At 34.4% G+C, this 16752-nt stretch overlaps 2 pseudogenes across 1 annotated transcript in view; both read right to left on the bottom strand.

The window, feature by feature from the left end:
* LOC143582905 (disease resistance protein Roq1-like) overlaps positions 1 to 16752 on the bottom strand; it is a 59673-nt pseudogene that overhangs the window by 14043 nt on the left and 28878 nt on the right. The window lies entirely within an intron of this gene.
* On the bottom strand, positions 5555 to 10728 carry LOC143582922 (disease resistance protein Roq1-like; annotated as a pseudogene).

Below are 16752 nucleotides of genomic sequence, written 5' to 3'. Positions count from 1 at the left end.
GGGTTCGTTTTTGAATTGTTTTACTCGTGAATTTGGCAGCCATCACAGCTCCGGTTTGGTTAAGTTTTACTATAGATTCTGGGCAGATTTTAGGTTCCAAAAACATGTTATATTCTTGTTGTTTTCTGGTAAATTTAATCAAGATTAATTGGTTTAGCTTACACCCGCTGGTCGGTTTATAAACTGAGTTTTCGGTTCAGGTTTACATTAGTAAAATTGGTTTGTAGCTTGTAACAGGTTAGGTTAATGACCTGAGCTGATCGTTTAATAAAGCAACATATGATCTCCAAACACTTGAATTGAGATAAACTAATGATGAACAAGCACTAGCAGTTACCTCAATCGGACAAGGGGACAAGTTCCACAGCGGGTTCGGGGAGTGCTCCATGAGCATAGAGAGAAGGGATTAGGGCTGTATATATATAACATCAGAATCAATAGAAGGATTATAACAGCATGGAATCGAGGTTGATAATCACAAGTAGGGTTACCGGTTTTCTTGTGCATGGGCTACCGTGATCGGTTCTTCAACGAAGGAGCAAGGGAGAACTTTACAGATGGTTGCAAATGTAATGAGATTTTGTTTGTAGGAAGAATATATTATATCAGATGAAGGAAAGAGATGCATGGAATTCAACTGGGTGCAGGTATGAACAAAGGTGTGTGGATGCAGAGAAAGGCATCGATCAATTGGGGGTTGGAGATACGCACAAGATTTATTTAAATCTTCTAGAGATATTCTAATTGAAAGGAAAGACGTTAATATTTTTACAAATATCCTTATCTGATAGAGTGTATTTGGACGAATTTTAAAATGAGAAAGGAAGCAAGAGTATTCAATGTTATTTAGTTGGTATTAATTGTCAAGTTGTAAGACAAATTTTCTTATAATGCTAAGTTATGTATCTACTCATCGACAACAAATACTCCGCTTATGTTATATCAACTTTTAATCTCATGCTAATATTTTATTAATAAAATATGTCATAGTTTAGCATTATGAGATACTTGGTATTTCAAGTTGTGTCATTTTTGAATTTTGGAAATAAAAGTTACTATCTGGTTCATTTGGGTTAATCGAGTCTAGGTTTCGTTTGATTAATCTGGGTTGAGCTCATGTTTTAAATTATGATATTATTATCGATCTTATCCTTATCTCTATCAGGTTCTATGTTATGTAATCATCGGCCGATCCTATTAGTTATTTTCTTAACTATTCGGGCCAAGCCCATCGATGTACGATCGCTTCCACTATTCGACTAACATCACACTTGGTATCTAATGATAAGTTCTCTTAATAATAAAAAAAAATTGGCCTTATTTTTGGGGTTGTTACAGAAAAATATATGAATGTTGAAAAAAAAATGTGTGTTAATTATTATTATTACATATAAATGTTCTAGGGTATTTGTGGGTAGGTGTCGCAAGTGATATTGCGATTTATGGGTACAAGAGGGTAGAAATGAAATGACAGTTCGTGATTGACCGGTGCATGGGTAATACCCATAAGTGCCCCTTCCACTCTAATATCTTTACCCCAATTCTCATTCTGAGTCACTCTTAATGTTTTCCGTTGCCTTAATCTTCTTGAAATTTGAAAAAGAAAACAATATAAAACTTTTAATAAGTAGGAAATAAGTAATAAAGCATCACTGTATCTAAAAGCTTGACCAACCTCCCTAGAGGTTTTGTAATTGTCTTCATATCTTTTCTTGGTATAGATAAGGTAACCATTCACCTGGACTTACCAACTGCAGTCAAAACAAATTATAAATTAATGGATCATAAATTTGAGGAATATCAAGAAAAATGTAAAGGGTGGTATAGTGATTTTACAAGCAAGGTTCTTTGAATCATCCTGGCTTTTTTTTTTTTTTGCGTTTGAGGCATGTTACACTCATGAATGGTCATAGAGTCTGTTTATTTCTTTGCTTGATAATGTTACAAATTAGTCTTGGCCAAAGTCCTTTTACTCTCTATCTTAGACTCCATTGTTAACACGTACTTTCTTGCCGCTACTACTCGTTTCACAACCCACACTGGTTCACTCGCATGCCATTTACCATCAATCTTCCTCTTCAGGTGAATCTAATGCTAATATAGTCTATCACTAAAATCAATCACAAAGCAAGAACACAAACCACAAAACCAATGGATTTTGACTTTTTATGAAATTTGACAAAGATTTATTCGAAAACATGAAAGCATGTTGATCAAATTTGTATAAAGACTAAAACACATGATATTTTCTTTTCTTTAATCAATGAAATATAGATAATTAAAAAACACAATGACCAACCAATAACGCAATGTATAAAAACCGCTATTTTTTTGTATAACAACATGATACTCATATTAAAGATAAAAACCCTTGTTATTATGGTGATTTTTTTTAAAAAAAAATTGTTGTATGAAAAAGTTATGAACTTTTAAGAATAACGAGGGAATTGACATCTACATTGCATGTGAAGGAAGAAATTCAACAAATGTGTGTTATTACTTTAATGCCATTTTCATTATTTATTTTTTTAAACTAATCACAATCATTCAAATATAATATCAATGAAGAAGATTGATTCTTATACTTCTCATTTTTATATGACTCTTTGCATTTTAACTTTATCCTAGATGGATATTTGTGTATTTTATTATCTATATTAAATAATAATAATTATTGTTATCATTAAAAATACCTTACTCTATGAATTTAATATAGTAATGTAGTTAATTAACTGTGCATTATTATATGTAATTAATGTAGTTATTAAATAATAATTATCATTGGTTAAAAGCCATTACAATTTTAAAGTTTTAAAGTTAAATACTTTGATTTATAATTCTTCATATATCTATTAACTTTTAAAAATTAAACTAGTTACTTTCTAAAATATTTTTATCCACTCTTTATTTCCAATATTTTTATTTTATTAGTCCTAACCATCTATATATTCTCTTACTAGGTTAGAACCCGTGTGATACACGGCTTAGTATAAAATATATAATTTAAAAAAACAAAACAAAAACACATGTAGTACACATGATAATAATAAAAAAAACGAAAAAAGTTGATAATATAAACAATTGCAAACATTTTTGATACTATCATAAAATTACCAATAGCATACACGTAATAAACATTAGTGTTTTGTAGTAGTTAACAAATTTAGCAAAACTTTAAAATTTTTATTTGGTAAGCTTTCATGGAGACTAAAGCTTAAAGTTGTCTAATACTTTGATTGGTCTCTATCGAAACTAAATCTGAAAAATCAACAAAAAAACCATGTAAAAAAAGACCCAAAGAGGTCCTAAACTCTGAAAATATGTTTTGAACAACTAACTTGTAAAAAAATAAATTAATAAATAAATACTCATTTTATTTTAAAAAAAACTATTTAGATTAATAATAATAATAAATACTCACTTTAATAAATACCTCATTGACTCCAAAACATGATAGCTCGAGCCCGAGAACAAAATGTCAAAAAAGTTGGTGGATTATATGATTTAATAAATACCTCATTGACTCCAACACATGATAGACCGAGCTCGAGAACAGAATGTCAAAAAAGCTGGTGGATCATATGAGCCTCCAAAGATCAATGCTTGAAGAAAAAAAATAATATTTGACATAAAATGCTGGAAATTAGTTTGCATATAATTATTCTTTAATAATGTAAGATGCATGCAACTGAATAAAAGAAATACCACGGGCGACTACGATACACATCATTGTATATTCCAAAATCAAAACCCACCCGGTTATCCAAGAAAGATTGAAGAATTACAAAATAATAATGATGTAAGAATTCAAGTTTTACAATATGAATAAGTATTATATTAAAGAATATACATTTGACAAACATATATGTAGGAATAACAATACGTGCGTCCAACTGAAGGGCAACGGTTTACCGGCTCAACTAAAAGGATATCATAATGATATGAAGCTGGTTTTCAAAACTAAATTCCTTTTATTGAGCAAGTTTGAACCATAGCCACGTTCGAATTCCTCAACATTCTTCATTTATTTGCCTAAAATCGAACCCCTGTTGTTTTTTGACAATCTGCACAAATTTTTAAATCACGTTACCAATCAGAATTGTAACAATCAAAAGTTTATTTGATTAATTTATGACACAGAGCTAGATAAACATGATAAATTTTTATGAATTGAAACCGTTACATCATCGTATCGACTGAGTCAAACTTAGGCCATGTTGTACAAAGTTATATAGAAATTTGAATAGAACTCTTTAATTTCAAACCAAAGTTATAAAATTTGAGAAGTCTCAATTAAAGAACCAAAATGATATAATTAATTTATCGAAACCCATGTTTTTACCAACGAATCTCCTATTAATGTTTTAATTTTGTGTTGCATTCGATAAATCGATACCCATGTTGATGAATATCAATTGAAACACATGTAAAAAGAAGAAATCAATCAAACCTTATAATTCTAACGTAGAAGACGAATGCAAGAGAAGACGTCGATCGTTAATTGAATATGTATAGTATAATCGCATTTATACTTTGACTTAGGGTATAATAATTATAGAATTAGGGTTGAGAATCACATATGAATATGTATTCCAATAGAATCTGCAAATAGAATCTGTAAATTGAATATGCATAATGGAATCGTTTAAATTGAATATGTATAGTCCAATCTAATTACATCAGAATACGATTAACGATCGTTATTATAGAATTAGCGTTAATGATTACATATCAATTCTGATTGCCATCATAGAATTAGAGTTAAGGATTACCTTTAAAGTTGAAAACATCGATTACAAAATGAATTTTAATTGAGAAGAGAATCGGCCAATGGGAATTATTAGGTTTAAGTCTGAAGGATGAAAATGAAATTGCCTTTAACATAGTCTGGTTGTTTACAGAACCCGCTATATGTGAATTCAGTTTTAATTTTAATGAAAATTAAAAAATAAAAAAAAATGTCAAAATGCATGTGGCAGTTCAAAGAGATTTGATGAAAAGTATTTTAATGAAAAGAAAAAAAATATAAAAAAATGTCAAAATGCCATGTGACACTTTAAAGATATATGATGAAAAGTATTTTAGTGAAAAGGGAAAAAAAAGTCAAATTGGCATGTGGCAATTTAAAAAGAAATAAAGAATTGATGAAAATTATTTCAATGAAAAAGAAAAAATAAATAAAATGTAAAATGCCATGTGGCAATTTAAAAAGAAATTTGATGAAAAATAGGAGATGGTTGCTTGAAAATCCACTCTTTTATTATATAGGTAGATTATTTTCATTCGTTTATTCTTATTTTAAGCAAAATATCTGTCTTAAAAACATCTAAAAATTTTGCCATATTATCACCACTTTTTATACAAAATATCTTTATTCAAGACCTATTTACCACACTTGGCCCCACCACATGCAAAAACACAAGTTTTTAGTAGTTCTCGTGAAAAAAAACACATCTTAAAAATGCATCATAAAAATGACACTTACAATAGAAAAAACGAGTGACGTGGATAAACACCCAAAAACAACATCTAAAAATGCATTATTGGGGATGCTCTAATAATACCTCCTTTCAACAAAATCTTTTGCAGAGATCTTTAAAACAGATGTTGAATCGTGCATAATCTGGATGTTAGGTGTATATTTAGTAGAAAAACTTTTTGATGTTTCTGTTAGACCACTTCCACTTTTCTTGGGTATGAGTCTAACTCCAATACCACGATGGTAGGGGTTACTATCTTCAATGTTAAACTCAAGATATTTGCATGTTTGAATTTGATTCCACCAAACAGTGTGGTTCAATGAACCAAATGAAACATACCACACACATGTCAAATCAATATCACTCTCCTCCCAAGAAGCGTCATCTTCGGAATCCGAATCCAAATCAACCTTGATCATACTTAGCCACAGATCACGATAACCATCACAGTCTTCCCAAAACACACCATCTTGGGAATCCGTGTAGCTTGAAACTTGCTTCACAGTCATCGCTAAAGAGTGTCTAAAGGAGGTATCTCTGGAAACTGCACACATTAAAAAACCCGAAAAGTCATCACACCAGCTCGTCTCTGGAAGTTGCAATGTATATCTACTCCCTTTAAGTAGACATGGTGTAAACCCCTTCGCAATCTCGACGCCTTGATGTATGAGAAACATCGAGCCATTTTCAATAGCATTTCCCTAATTGATTAACACAGGTTCATTAAATTCTAATTACCAATAATACACATAGCATTTCCCTATGTGAGTGTGTGCGCGCGTGTAATGCTTAATTAAAATGATATTCAGAAAGTGAGACACATACCTCAAGCATTGATTGTAGTAATCTCCCACCTCCATTTACGATCTTATAAAATCCCATAAGCAAGACTAGACATAAGCATTTACAATTTATGTGACAATCTCCAATGGTTTTTAGGGACAAGTAATAATCCACATTAAGAATAATTAAACTTGATGGGAGCTCGGGCAATTCAATAAGTTTTTTGCACCACTGCAGACGGAGGACTTTGAGATGAGTAAGTTGCGAGATGCTGAAATCTAATAGTGTAAAACCATTACCACTTAGATCTAGCTCTTGTAAGTTGGATAACTCACCAATGCTAGAACCGATTACTCCATCTTTCAAATCGCAATCACTTATTTTTAGAGTCTTGAGGTTTTCCATGTGGACAATTGTGGGAAACATTATAAGCTCGGGACAATCTGATATACATACGTATTCAAGATTTGAATGATTTCCAAATGATGGGTGAATCTCTAGTAAGTTATAACACCCCTTGAGTTTAAACTTTTGAAGACTTGGGAGTCCATTAAAATCTGGTGTGTTGAATAGCCCCATTTTACCGAGTTTAAGCACTTTCAGCTTTGGTAGACGCTATAAAGGATAAAAAAGTCATATATATAAGACTGTGTGATAAATCGTATAATTCATAAAATAACTTATTTCCTATACTGGGAAAAGAGACAAATTAATTGCATAACTTTGATTGCCTTGGTATATAACGTCTTTTTATTAATTAATTAATTAAATTCTTTGTCTCAACTCTCAAGATGACTAAAACTAATTAAAAAAAAAAAAGAGTACATTGGCCATGAGATTAAGTCAATGTACAATTACTGATTGTTTGTTTGCACTAACTAATTCATATACAAACTCTAATATTATTTTGTTAAGCAGTTATAAGCATATATTTAAGACTAGGATATAGTCCATGTAATATACGAGTGGTTAAAAAAATACAATAAAAAACAATATATTTAATAATACTTATAGTAAAATACCTTATGGTATAAGATATAAATAATGATAAATAAAATTTTATAATTCATAGATATCTAAAACATCATTTAATCAACATTTAAAGTTATGTTTGTAACCTTGTTAGTAATTCTATAAATGATAATATTATTAGGTAGCATTCTAATTGACTACTCTAATTGAATGACACGAGAAAGAATAATTTTGTTTTAATATTATAGGTAGATAAGCTTAACTTGTAAGTATTGTCTAGAGTCCACTAATATATTCTAAAGTTAAAAGATATGATAAAAAGAAAAACAAAATGACCTGTTTATCCCTGACAACGGCCAAAATAGACGGGGTTAATGAAAATGATCGATGAAAATGGCATGATTTTTAAAACGTCAAGTGTTCTGTTGCGTAGTTAATCAAACCTCAAGTGTGAAAATGACTCTTATCTCTATATTTTAAATCAAATGAATATACCTTGCAACCATTCCAAAGATCGCTTTGCTTGCTACATGACAATTTTAGAACAACACGCTTTGTTGGTTGGAAACCGTCAGGAAATGGACTTTTTGAGTTAAACCCACTCCATTTCATATACAACAACTCATTTGAAAGAAAAGTAGGCGCTCCATGATGTTCTTCACCAGACAATGACACGATAAGCCACCTAAGCTTCTTCATGTTTAAAACAATCTCAAAAAATTGTGATGAAAGACCAGGTTTACAATAATATCTTATGGCTTCAATCTTGTTGTTTTCCTGCAATAAAGAAGGAAAGAAACAATGTAAAGGTAAGATGCAAGATATCACTACACATGTAAATTAATATGTATATTTTAAAAGCTTAATACTTACCATTGTTTCTTCCTGGAAACACATTTCTTCGATTTCTTCATTTTTCCAAACTCTGCTATGTTTTTTAGAATCCCTAGGATGTTTGTAGTGTCCCGTTTCTTGAACCAGATCATGCATGTCAAATCTACCATCCACAACAGTTAAGAGTTTTTTGCCTCAACACTTTTATCCCTATTTTTGGGTGATAACCACAAGCTTCAAGTATCTCCATTGTATCATCTTGCGTTCGAAATCTCCAGAAACACGCAATATCCAAAAATAACTCTTTCTGGTCAGTTTCAAGTCCATCATAACTAATTTTGAGTATATCCATGACCTCCAAATTTGGGGTGTCTTTTAACCTTTCCAAGGCACTTATCCACTCATTCTTATTTTTGTCATATAGAAAGGAACCTAAAACTTTAAGCGCCAATGGGAGCCCAGAAGCATAAGAAACAACATCTAACGAAAGTGTGCCATAATCTTCTAAAGGTTCTTCTTCATTATAAGCATGTCTTTTAAGGAGCTGGATAGCCTCATCCTTTGATAATAATGTGACATGGTAGACATGGATTACCTTGTGGGCTCTTAGCAAATGTTCATCTCTAGTTGTGATTAATATTCTACTCCCACTACCAAACCAATTACGGTTTCCAGCCAGGGCCTCTAGTTGACCAATTGTATCGACATCATCAAGAAGTAACAACACTTTTCTACGACATAACATTCTTTTCATCATGTATCTTCCTTCCACAACACTATCTACTTTCACTTCTTTTTTGAAAATAGATGATAAAACATTCTCTTGAAGTTTAGTTAAACCATCTTTGCTTGTTTTCTCTCTAACATTCTCAACAATGCAATGACCTTGATAATGTTGAGAGAGATTCATAAAAGTTGAAGTCGCAAGAGTAGTCTTACCACTACCCCCAACCCCCCATATCCCAATCATGCGCATACCGTCTAAATCAATGTCTAATAGTGATTTCAATGCTTGAATGCGAGCCCTCATTCCAACAAGATCTTCATCAACACATGAAATAAACGTGAACAATCTATCCAAAATTGTTTCAACAATTATTTTAATGAATTGTGATTCATGCCTGCATATTGGAAAAACATATATGAGGAGGATAATTATCTAATCAATAAACTGAAAAGAATGATTTACAAATAAATTTGAGATTTTTAACTTAAATGAGGAAGAGCCATACTAAGCCATGTAAATAAAAAAGTGACAAATCCACCAATCCAATAAAGTGACCAAACCAATCCATCTATATGGATAACCTTTCAAATACTATACAAGCACACAATATATTATAAAAATAGTACTCCATCCGTCTCTTTAAAGTGTCTATATTTTCTTTTTAGTTTGTCCAATTACAAATGTTTACTTTCAAACTTTATTAATTAATTTCATAATTTACCCTTAAAAACGCAATCATTCAAACTTTCTTAAAGTTTGTCTTTTTATATATATCAATGACATTATAGTCATTTGTTAAAAAAAAGTGTAATCATTGAAACTTTCTTAAATTATGTGTTTTTCAAACCATAACACTTGCAGAGAGACGGGGGAGTATCTTTTTTTAGTGAAATTTAGACTAACACACTCATTAATGAGATTTCAAATGTAGAACATGTTGAAGCCGTGGCCATCATAGCTTTAAGAGTTACGAGCACAGCTTGCGCACCACTTTGGCTTGTCTCACAATGGAGTCTAGCCAAATCCGAGTTGGAGATTTATACATAAGCTTGAAATTACATGAACTTAAGTTTGACCTATTTTTTTGAGGAGTCGCTTCTAAGCTTAGACAAAGAACCAGCCACCATTTTACACATACATTGTACATACGAATGTATTAAATATATGAGAAAACTTGTAAAATATAAATTATATACATGGAGTGTAAGAAACCATACGCAAAGACTTCATATAAAAAACATTACCCGTCAACAACGATCTTGGGCTCCCATCCAGCGATGTTACTCACATCAACAAGTGCTTTTCTCCATTTTCCAGCTTTGATGACGTTCTTTGTTTTTGGTTTGGAAAACGCGTCTCTAAATTCCCCTTTCTGATTTCTCACGTCTGTGGGTTCCACATCATAAAATATCGGTATAATAGTTAGCTCTCTCTCGTCCTTACATTTCATAATATGTGCAAGTTCTTCTAAACACCATGAAGAACCAGCATAGTTTATGGAGAATATTATTATAGCAATTTGTGATTCTTCAATAGCCTCAAATAAGGATTCACCGATGGATTCCCCTTGGAGAAGCGCTTTGTTGTCCTTGTAAACATGAACCAGGTGTTGCTCAAGAGATGAGCATAGATGATCTACAAATTTCTTGCGGGTATCTTCTCCTCTAAAACTAAGAAATACGTCATATTTACACGATCGAGAAGAAGAGGCAAGTGGGGAGTGAGAAGCCGATGAAGAGGCCATTGATGTGTTTGAAATCTGTGTGATAATTGGAAACCAATTGAAATGAATTTAAATTACTATCATTTATCAAGGGTCCACATGAGAATTCTTTGCCAACTAAAGCCCCCACCAGTGAAAGTTGTATCTTTTATAATTAATCAATAAGAAACACAAATCGATTATCTTAAAAAATCACCTGGAAACCCAAATTAGGCATCGTTCATCAAAATTTAAGGTTAACTTACATATAAAATGATTTGACCAAAAACAAAAATTCAAGACAAAACAAAATACACAACATAGCATTTTTTTTTTTGGTAAATTAGGTTATTGTTTTCTGGATGATGTGGGAGGTGACTCAAACCGCTTTAACAAAGAAGCCCTCGAGGTTAATAACCAACTCGATTCTATTTCGTCCTTTGTTCCCCGAAAGAAACCTCCCGGCAAGGCCTAGGAAAGCCCTCATCTCTTTTTCGTGGTCATCGAGCTCGTCGGAGAAATATACCCTCCGGGTTCGTAGAACGGAGGGAGTGTACAACTGGGTCGTAGCCCCTGTTTTTTGCGAAGCTTCTAGAAGGCCGATCTCTACATAGAGAGATCCATATACCAGTCATGAGCGAGAGCGAAGCCTAGAGCGTCCAAAGAGTCGATCATTTCTGCATGATTTTTTTCAAAAGAGAGTGGGAGAGAAATTGTCTCACCTTATGACGAGAAGAATGATGAGGTTAGTTGGCTGGGAAGAGTAGAGAAACTCAAGAATACAATTCAGTTCCATTGATATATATATGGGGTTTGGATCAAATACAAATGAAATTAACGTGCTAAACGTGATAACCAAGCTAGTAGAGTAATTATATATACAAGTGGAGTAATTATGTAATTAGCACGTTAATTTCATTTGTACGTTAACCTTCTCATATATATATATATATACATATTGACAACAAAAAAACATATAATAATAATAGTAATAATAATAATAACAATTATAATAATAATAATCTAAATTTGTGATAATTATTTAAGAGTTTGTATAGATTAAAATATACTTGCAAGTTTCATCATCTTCTCACCATTTCACTTTCAAATAAATGTTTTGACTTGATGTGTGACGGTCTGCAATCTTTCGAAATGAAAACGTAATTTTATATGCATGATTATCAAACATCTAATATAAACCTAAGCGTCAATGTGTAGCTATCTCATGGTTCTTGCAATTTAATAGGACATTAGGACTATAGGAGGTTCTATGAATAATTGGAGTACTTATCATGTAGGAGTTTGGAATATTATAACCTTTTTTTATAATAAGAATATTAAAGAAAAAGTATAAATCTAAACTATAGATACTCGATCACTCTCGTTTATTACGAACCCACGACTTTTGTTTTCATTAAAATAAAACATGCATAGTAAAATGATTAGTTGTCCGCTTAAGGCTTAATTTATTCGGCCATAAGTTTGAAATGCTTTTTTTACTTTGTTTTCAACGACCAACAAAATGATTTTTTTTATAAATTAGGAACATAGGGGGATAAAACATTACCCAGCCGGCCAGTTCACCGGTTACTTACAATGAAAAACCATCAACCAAGCTTTTCAAAATTAAGTAATTAAATTTCCTCCAAGAGATGTCATTTTCGATCCTGTTGTGAATTGTTAAACCTTAGACAAGTAAATCAAGAACACAAAATACGATTTTGCATAAAACGTTTATGCGACTCTTTTCATTAATAAAAAATAAGAACAAAATACTTTCTACTCTCGATCTCTACTCTGTTTCTACTCTACACAAAAAAAACCTTTGATGAGTTTATATAACACCCACAATTCTAATCCTACTTAAACTAGGAAGCATAATCATACTAGACTTCTAATTTATTTAATAATAAATAAAATATAACTTTGACACCAAGTTATTCAACTTGGTCCCTGAACTTTGTATCTCCACCGAACCGCCCCTAGAGATCTTCCATACCACCTTTATACTTTTTGTATTAACCATTCGGGTCCTTCAAGTTGGTGTTGCTCCAAGTTTTACACGAATTACACTACACTTGAATTTTTTCTCCAAGTAAATAGAAAACCAATGAGTGTGAAAAGCTGCAAACAAATTCGATTTTTTTAAATTAATATTCAAGCCACGGAAGGGCACAAGCGAAAGCAATATTGTAGAATTCTAGCATTGTTTGCCATGTTTATTTGCCACATCACCAAGGATAGACGTCGCATCACCACGTAAAGCATACGAGACATGACTGGGCTACCGTTAGGAGTTTGAACCCCGTGCAAGTACCCGGTTTCACTCACTACCAACAATTTTGAAAATGCAGGTACCATGGCAACTGCTTCACGGCTCTTTTCATTTCACTGACTCTTAAAAAAATAAAATAATCCAAATACAATGATCCCTATTTAACAAACAATCTATAACTTTACTTAATTAATAACTAATGTGCAAGGATAAACCTTAATCTCTTAAATTCAAATTTCTTCTCTCTCTCACTTTTCATCAGAATCTATCCTATGGACAAAAGTTTCTGCGGAGATCGTTAAAGCAGATGTTGAATCATACTCAATCTGGATGTTAGGTGCATATTTAGTAGAAGAATTTATTGTTGTTTCTGTCAGCCCACTTCCACTTTTCTTCGCTACGAGTCTAACTCCAAAACCACGATAGTAGTTGGGAAAGCTGGAGGGTTCTTGAATGTTAAACTGAAGATATTTGCATGTTTGAATTTGATTCTGTTGGGTTTAATCTTGACATAAGTATTAATGTTTGGTTTTTATTAATTAGTATTTTGGTGTTTGTTTTATCTAGTTAGTAAAATAAGTGTCCAGTCAATGTTGACCGAAGTTGGTGGAGGTAAACGTTGAATGAGTTTAAAGTAGGAACTAGTTTGTTTAAGTCATTGTTGACTCCACCTTTTATGGCGGAGTTTGTTTCTTTCCGTTAGATGTACAATGGCTATATATAGCCTTTTGCTATTGAATAAAGTATGCAGCTTTTAACCTTTCTTCATTTACTTCGTATACATATAGTGTTTATATCATTCCATATTCGAGAGTTCAACACATACGTGAGTGTATTGAGTGTGTATTGTGGGGCCTGAACCAACAGATTCCACCAAGCAGTGTGTTTCAATGAACCAAATGAAACATACCACGCCCATGTCATAAACCAATCATCATCACTCTCCTCCCTATACTCTTCATCTTCATAAACCAAAGGAGGAGGCTTTATACTTGGCCAGATAGGCATGCGGCAATCACTCTCTTCCCAAAACATATCATCTACGGAATCCTTCAAAACCTGCTTCACAGTTACCGGTAAATAGTTTCCAGCGACGAAGCCAGTTCTGGAAACTGCACATATTAAGAAACCCGAAAAGTCATCGCTCTGTCTCTGGAAGTTTCAGCGTACATCTACTCCCTCTAAGTAAACGTGGTGTAAACCGCTTTGCAATTTCAAGGCCTTGATGTAGGGGAAGCGTCGAGCCAATTTCAATAGTGTTTCCCTAATTAATATACACAAGTTCATTACATTCTAATAATCACCACATTTATATATTACATATACACACACACACATACATATATATGGGAAAGTTAACGTACAAATTAAATTAACGTGCTAATTGTGAGAATCAAGTAGTGTGATTATATTTACAAGTATTGTAATTATGTAATTATAGTATAGTGCAATTACACTATGTTGTAATTACACTACACTATAGTTACACTATTTTGAATATATAATTACACTACTTGATTCTCATAATTAGCAAATAAATTTAATTTGTATTTGATCATATGTGTGTGTGTGTGTAATTAACTGATATTCAGAAAGTAAGACGCATACCTCAAGCATTGATTGTAGTAATCTCCCACCATCCTTTGCGTTCCCAGATCCCACAAGTGAGACTAGACATAACCATTTACTTTTTATGTGACAATCTCCAATGGCTGTAAGTGACGAGCAATACTCCGCATTAAGAATAACTACACTTGAAGGGAGCTTGGGCAATTCAATAAGCTTACTGCACGACGATAGGTTGAGGACTTTGAGGCGAGTAAGTTGCGAGATGCTGAAATCTAACCTTGAAAATTCATTACCACTCAGATCTAGCTCTTGTAAGTTGGATAACTCACCAATACCTCAGCCAATTTCTCTATCTTTAAATTTGCAATCACATATTTTTAAAGTCTTGAGGTGAAGAGGTAGGTCCCAGCAGAGCCCAGTTAGACCCGCAAGACTCACCTTGAAGAGGGACGTCTGCGCAGAAACCAACTGGATCCGCAGGACCCACCATGCTCAGAGACGTGACGTCCTTACGCGCCGTACGCAAGCTGTTCCCGCAGGAAATGCCTCCCAATGGTGAAGGACTCCGCCTGTTCCCGCAGCTTTGGATACAAGCCATCAGGGAAGGCCACCCGCGCAGCAAGGCTACACGCACAAGGCACTTAGCTCTCAATCACAGTGTCACCTGAAGGAATGAGCAAAGCCGGGGACAATCCCGCACAAGGGCGGGAGGGGGAATACTCCCGCCCAAATAAGCCAGTCCGTACGATACGGGAAGATCTTCTGTACTGTACCTGACGAGGTATGGGCAAAAGATCTGACTAAAGATACGACAGCTTATTGACAACAGTATGGCGAGCAGCATGCTCCTGTACTGTATGTCACTATTAGCCGCTGCCTACTCACCAACTCCTGTCATACCACGTGCATAGCCGGCAGTTGGTGGAAAAGGAATAGTACACAGCAGGCCTGGTCACTATCAGCCGCTGCCTACCCACCAACTACCAGCAGGGCACGTGCGTAGGCCACAGTTGGTAGAACAGGAATACTATTCAGCAGGCCACACCTCCTTGGAAACCTACCTTCGGCTATAAATACCACAAATGGTATGACAATCTCATCTTATCATATCTTATCACATTATCATCATATTATACCTGATATCTGCTCTAGCAATCTCTTAATATACTTTTATATTTAAAGAGCAATCTAGTCTGATTCTCACGCCGGAGGGAAACCCCCTCTTCTCAGTGACAAGCTCACGGTGTCTGTTTTGCAGGTTATCAGAAGAACCATCTTTGCCGGGTCTAACCCCTCGTGGGAAACATCTAACCCCCAGGTTACCCGTAATCTGTCTGGGGTCCGGTTAGTGTTTCTTCATTGGCGCCATCCGTGCATAAAAGCTAAAACTTCATTTTTCTCCAGTTTTTTCAAACTTCTGGAAAGATGGTTAAAGAAACTCCGGTAACCACAACCCCAGTTACTGGGGGGAATACCGGCTACACAGTCTTTACGAACACTACCCCGGTTACCCAAGCCGGGGCAAGTGAAGTAAATTTTACGAACACTACCCCAGTTACCCAAGCTGGGGCAAGTGCAGTAAATAATCGCTCACTGGGGTTCACCGATACCCAGTTAGAGAAACGAATAAGACTCCCCCGCCAAACACTCGATGAAGTTAAGGCATGGGCGGAGGCACGTCAGAGGGAATTCCAAGCTGAGTTGGACGAACACTTGCGTTCTGTCCAACAGGCTGACGAATTCGAAGAATACTTGGACGATGACTCGGAGGAATCCGACACCGACGCGAACCCTCGCCATAGGGCAAAAGGGAAGCGTAAGGAAACGGACTCCCAACTGAGAAGGCATTTTGGACAAGCCTTCAGACCAAAAAACACAGGTGGAAGTCCACGTGACTTCTCAAAAACATTCAGACCAAACGTTGCAAATGCGGGAACGTCCAAATTTGCAAGGGACATTGCGGAAGCAATCGCCCCAAAAAGTGCCAAACAAATGTCCAGCATAGGCACATATGATGGTATATCTGACCCAGATGATCATTTGAACAGATTCATAGCGGGGGCAACCGTCAGTAGTTGGACGGAACCTACGTGGTGTTACATGTTCCAAATGACGCTTGTTGGGGCTGCTAGAGCGTGGTTCGATCGTCTACCGGTCAACCACATCTACGACTGGGCAGACTTCCAACAGAAGTTTAGCCAACACTTCGGCCAGCAAAGAAAGTATACCGAGGAGCAATGGACAATCCTCAAATGCATTCGAGAGGAAAATGAATCTTTGCTAGACTTCATCACTCGCTTCAACTCGAAGAAGCTAAGTCTGGGTAACATTAGCGAAGATCTTGTTCGCGCTGCTTTCATCCAGGGCGCGAACCACCCAGAACTCATCCGCACCTTAACGGGTAAAGATG

The sequence above is a fragment of the Bidens hawaiensis genome, unplaced genomic scaffold (assembly GCF_021521415.1).
Source record: "Bidens hawaiensis isolate Kalapana, Puna unplaced genomic scaffold, B.hawaiensis_p1.1 tig00001511_1, whole genome shotgun sequence".
In the NCBI taxonomy this organism is placed as follows: Eukaryota; Viridiplantae; Streptophyta; class Magnoliopsida; order Asterales; family Asteraceae; genus Bidens; species Bidens hawaiensis.
This window is presented reverse-complemented; position numbering and strand designations above follow the sequence as displayed.